The sequence below is a fragment of the Oreochromis niloticus genome, linkage group LG16 (genome assembly GCF_001858045.2).
Source record: "Oreochromis niloticus isolate F11D_XX linkage group LG16, O_niloticus_UMD_NMBU, whole genome shotgun sequence".
Lineage (NCBI taxonomy): Eukaryota > Metazoa > Chordata > Actinopteri > Cichliformes > Cichlidae > Oreochromis > Oreochromis niloticus.
The window spans coordinates 8,400,994-8,406,776 of NC_031987.2; the positions used below are offsets into that span (position 1 = coordinate 8,400,994).

Below are 5,783 nucleotides of genomic sequence, written 5' to 3' on the forward strand. Positions count from 1 at the left end.
AGGGAGGTTTTAATCTCTCCAATTACCCTGTATCTCCTGGTAATACAATCAGGCCGCAAAGGCACGATGGCAAGCCTTTAGGGCCTGCAAATCAAAAACAAATGCCTGGGAATCTAGCGCTGTCTCCAGCACAGAGAGAGGAAGCAGAGAGACAGATCAGGGGGGAAAAAGCCCTCAGAAAGTCAGATGATGGATTCGATAAAAAGTTTTTTTGGAGTGGACTTCCACACCACCATGAAATAGGATTTTCTGCCCCGAATTGGGAAAACGCTCCCTCCTCCTCCTCCTCTTTTCTTCCTCTCTCCTTTAATCTAATTTGAAGGTTTTAATGGCAGTAGGGAAACGATTTGGGGTTGCTGGATCTCGCTCATCTCTTGTTGCCTGGACGCTCACAGATGTAACTGCGATCCTGCATTTATGTTAAGTGCTTTCTCTGCTGGTGAAAACGGTGGTTTTTGGACGTGAGGCTGTGAGGTCGGCCTCTAACTGGCACTCCTGTCAGTCCTAACCTTCTCGGTCCTCCTAACACCCCGTCTTCTGACTGAGCCGCAACCACAGAGACGATTAGAAGCTGAGAGTGCAAACGGAAAGCAAACAGGAGGATGGAAAAGACATGTCTGAGCTCCTTCTCTCTCTCCTTTCTCTGCCTCCTTTGCTGGAAATCAGATAATCTGTGTCACCCTGTGATTGCTGCAGCGGCGAGGCCGTCTCCTGCTTTTTAACTGGCAACATGAACCGTGGTTAAGGACCGACGGAGCACTGGACATGCAAACAGTGCTCTTAATTTTATACTGAACTGCCTTTGTAATGGAGAGAGGTATTAAGGGATTTCATGTGCTGGAGCACACCTGAGGGATGCTCAGCTACTTTATTGTCAAGATGAGAGAAAAAAAAATAATTAAAAAAAATGTTGCTGAAATTCAAACATTGACGTGAGAAACAATAAAGATCGAGTGAATGATTAAAGCTGTCAAAATCATTGTGGCGGGGCGTGGTCTACGGTGCTGCTGCAGGAGAGGTGGACGCAAATGGGCGGGATCTGCAATCACGCCTTGCTGGCTTAAAAGGTAAGCCAGCTGTCAAATGGTGGTTGTTGTTGGTATGTGTCGGGCTGTGAGCTGCAGCCGACTGTGTGTGTAGAACAACCGTTAATGAAAGTGTTGAATAAAGTAAGCTGAAAAGCAGGTCCATGTCGTCGGGTCTGCTGTGGTTCTATTACAATGATCCTGCAAGGAAACGGTCCACCTTAAAAGCTGCCTCCTTAAAACTGGCGCAATGAATTCAGCATTTTTGTCTGTAATTCTGTAACGATTAAAAGTAAATGTCCAAAATATCTTTTAATTTAAAGGTTCATGTAAATTGATACTTACTTGTATTCCATCTTGACCTTTGACCTCTTCTCACCTCGAACGAGCTATTCCTTTTTTCAAAGAAAAATTAGTCATACATTATTTGAAAAATTATTTTTTTTGCATAAAGTCAACAGTTCCTGTAATATTTCTAAATAAAAGCCCCCCCAGCATTTCATTTCTAGTATTTAAGTGAACCACCTTTCGAGACAAAGATCACAAAGTCCTTCACAACAAAATACCAGAGCATTTAAAAAACAGAGAAAAAAAACACTTTACTAAATGCAAGCATAAAACGATGAGGCTTTTATTGCGGGTGCACAGCGTTGTACTATTTCATTAAAAGCAATATGCCCATAGAAATATGGCCGGGCTCACAGCAAAATGTGAAATATTAGGAAAAACAATAAATTTGCTTTTGTTTACAGGCAGAAAATTTCACGTTTCTTCATCACAGCACAAATTTGTCATTCACACACTCACACAGATGTATCAGAGAAAACTCAGGGTTCAGTATCTTACCCAACAATGCCTGAGCACGCAGACTGAAGTAGTTCAGCCATAGCCACCCGCCTGGTTCCTACCTGCTTGTGAGCAGACAGCCCACGATCCTACTTGTTCAGAAAATGAAAAAACACTTTAAAGCCGCACTCTTCCAAAGTCAGCATCGTAAACCTGGGACAGGACTGTTTAGATCAGTTTGCCACTGTTACTGGTTTCTCCTCATTCTTTATATGAAGAATTTCTTATTTAGTTTTATTCTAAATGATAAATAGAGAGTAGAAAAAAGTTCATAAACACAAAAATGATCTTGTCAGAAAGTCTATCAAAGACGTCCCAGCGACATTAATGAAGCCACTCAAATCGATGCCGTAACTAGGCATCAACAAAAAGACTCGGGAGTTACTCATCATCAAAATGTTTGTAGTGCAGTGCTTCAGCTTTTAACTTTTATTCTAAAGACTTCTGTTCTTTGACGGGCATCTCAAGCAATGAGTAGGCTGTTAAAGAAGAATATGAGATCCAAAATCATCTACTAAGACTTCTGTCTGCTGTGAGCAAGAAAAGAGAACAATGCAACGGACATTAACAAAATGAAGCTGATAAGTTATCCACAGACAGTTTAAAACTATGGTTTTTACTAAAGAGACATAAATATGGTGTTAAAAATGCTATGATAATAACAGTTGTTCATTTTTTAGTACGATACTAAAATGCAAAAACGAATATAAGGAAAGGGTTTGTGGAAGCCGGTACAGTGGTAACATCTACATAATTGAAGTTCGCCATCATCAGATTCACTGAAAAGCATAATGACCTGCAAGCCCAAATTTAGGGGAACAGAGAGTATCATAAAAGACAAAGACATTTGTGCGACTGTAATGTGAATTAATGAGAGAATAACTGTTTTATATACTTACTAAAAAAAGAAACTGCAGCATTTTGTTTTGGTGAATCATCCTAAAAGGAAAGAAAAAGACATAAAAAATAAAAGACAAATGATCCAGAACAAAAACATATATTAAAAAATGAATGATGATCAAACAGACAAACCACTGAAAACGCTTCAGGAAATAAAAACAGATTAGACTAAAAATATGTGCAAACATAGACAGGAAGAAGGAGGAAGGTTTAGTTTGATAAAAAGGATGTGCACTAAAAAAGCCTGAGATAGAAATTAACATAAAGTTAGTAAGAGAAATAAAAGAAATCTGTTACAAGGCAGGAAAACCCCCGGAAAAGGACAAAAACCAGAAGGTGATAAAGAAAGCTAACCAGAGATCCTACAGCTTGAGACCTGAGGGAGAAAAATGTTAAGGAAACAGAGTTTTGGAGGGAGAAAGTGGGAGATAGTGGAGAGGCTAATTACTCCCGTCTCTCTTCCTTAGCACCAACGCTAAAGTACGAGTGCCTCAGAGCAACTCTCGCCGAGTACAGGTAGGTGAATAAATAAAGATAAATAAATGTTTGATTTGGAGGATAAATCTTCAGCTTTGCCCTGCAGCTTTGCTCGAGTTTACTCCGAGATTATTAACACACAGAAGAATCTGAGCACAGATTTATTTACAGCAGGAAGAACTAAGGAAGATGTTCTAAGGAAGAACTTTCCCCTCAGTATCACAAAGGGTTTACAATTACACAGAGAATAGTCACGTGTCCGTCATGCACCGTATATAAAAGATGCACAGTCTAGGTTGTTTCACTTCCTGTTAATAGAACTGTACAAAAATTGCCTGCACTAGAGGGCGCTCAAGAGTAAAAGGAGCTTAAGAAAAAAAGGCTGAAACATTAATGTTAGTTTTCAAAAATTGAGCATAATAACTGTTCAGCGTCCTCCCTTGACGGCAACTGTTTCCATAACAAGTGCCTTGATGTCCCTAATACTCACATGAAGGTATTTCACTATAATATAAAATTAGTCCAGTAACTTAAAAAAGAATCAGAAAAATAAATGAATAGATTAAATGTGCCGTGATCATGTCCGAGACTTGAACATATTTGGGTGGACGTCACTTAAGTCAGCTAAGACTCACTGAGCGCTGCCTCTAATGTTTTTGGGGTTGTTTTGTTTTCCTTTTAGGGCTTCAGGCTGGAATAAGGCAGGTGGTATGTGGCATTCATTAACTATTAAAATCTCCAGTTTATTGCTGTGTGTGTGAAACCTGCTGCTTCTTTAACCTGCAGCTCAGATGTTTATGTAGCTGAGGTGAGTTTTATCCCCAGCTATTAGTGTAGGCACTGCCTAGAGAGGGGCTCTCTGAGTTAGGTTATCATAAACTTTTACTAAAACAACAACGCGTTACTCTATAAATCTCCTCTTTTATTTAGTCTTTAATCCACCATTTGCCCACAGAGAGCTCCACTTGACCTCCACGGCGGCTGCAGACGTGGGGGGTAGCTGGGAGATTTGTGATGTTGGGTTTTTTTGAGGAGCAAAGAGCTTTTCTTCTCCAGCTTTTTGTGGTCCGAGGCACCTGGTGTGCACTTAAGGCATGAATAGGGCAGCTGGGTCGTACTTCAAAGCAGACAGGCCTTTCTAACAGCAGAGCTAAGCAGCACTGGAATGTAACTGAAGATCTGTGGTGGAGAAACAACAATACAGCAAACAGAAGGAGAAGTTAGTGATAAGTTTATTAAAAATCCAAACAGTAAAGATTTTTTAGCTGCACAGAATGGGAATATCTAGTAGCTGTGATCGTATTTCTACCAAATTTTAGCAAAATGTGCCAGTTCATGATCTCAACATCACAGCACGTAGAAATACGGGATTATATGAAATATCAGTAAAATCTGATAGACATTTTGCCTGCCGCCATGTTGTTATTTGGATGTAAAATGACAATTTTTGGATGAGCCGGAAGGCTAAATTATCAGCTAGCTAGCTTAGTTAGCAAAGTTGGCCATGTTTGTGCGGTTGGTGCCTTTTGGAGCGTAAGTAATTCTTCCATTTCTTCATTTGTAAAAGTGTGTAGCTGGTACACTGCACATAAAAAATGTTTTATTACATTTATTACTTTCTCTTAATTTTGATGAACCCTAGTAGCGGTCATATGTAGTCCCAAGTTCTCCAGTGTCTGGTATCGAAAGCTATGTCCTAAAACATAGGCTGCATCCTCCTGAGGCCGCATCACAGCAACGCGACAAAGGCTGTCCCAATTCGTAGACTCCTCCGAATCTGGCCGACAAATGCGGCCTTCTTTCTCCCAGATTTGAAGGATGGGTCGGGTGTATCCTTCATGGCCCACCATATCCCAGAATTCATAGCGCGGGTCAGCCTATTCCAGTTTCCAACAATGCAGCTACTTAGTTTTAATATTACTCTTATTACTCTTTCTGGGTCACAAAATAAACTTAACATATTTTCAGGCGAGGATGTAGCTGTGTAAACTTCAAATATCTGCTTGGTTTATCAAGACATTGCATATTTGCAAAAGCGCTGCAACGTTTTTGGGGACGTCTGTTACCCACCAGATGGATTGCTAGCCGGGGGTTCAAGGGTCACTAGAGCCAGGGCGAGTAGGGCGGAGTCCGGGCTTCATCGTTTTCAGAACCCCACGGTCTTTCGCTACTCAGGTTAAACATGATATATAAGTAACTCAGATAACTTAAAAATGTTATTGTTTGGTTTTTTTTCAGTGTTTTATTTGTTCCTAAGTAAATCGGTTTGGCTGAGATTAAAGTTATTCGATTAGATTAGGTTAAATAAAACTTTATTAATCCCTCGGGTGGGTTCCTTCGGGGTTTTCCCACAGCTGAATAAACGTCAAACAGAAAACTGATTAAACAGAAGTATGAGATGCTCGAGAATTTACACCAGTGTCCTGTTACTTTTTTAGATAGCAAGGAGCAGACGGCTGAGTTTATTAAACTCAACAGAGACAGCAGTGACGCATATCTGAAGGCTAGACCGTCCCATTTGACAGCCTCGCACTT

At 40.4% G+C, this 5,783-nt stretch overlaps 1 long non-coding RNA gene across 1 annotated transcript; it reads right to left on the bottom strand.

Annotated features, from left to right (window-relative positions):
* Positions 1-797: 797 nt before the first annotated feature.
* Positions 798-2,174, bottom strand: LOC112844054 (uncharacterized). Its single transcript, XR_003216607.1, has 3 exons — positions 1,872-2,174; positions 1,371-1,420; positions 798-1,226 (listed from the first exon to the last, which is right to left on the bottom strand). It is a non-coding gene; the product is annotated as an uncharacterized LOC112844054 (long non-coding RNA).
* Between the last annotated feature and the right edge of the window lie 3,609 nt (positions 2,175-5,783).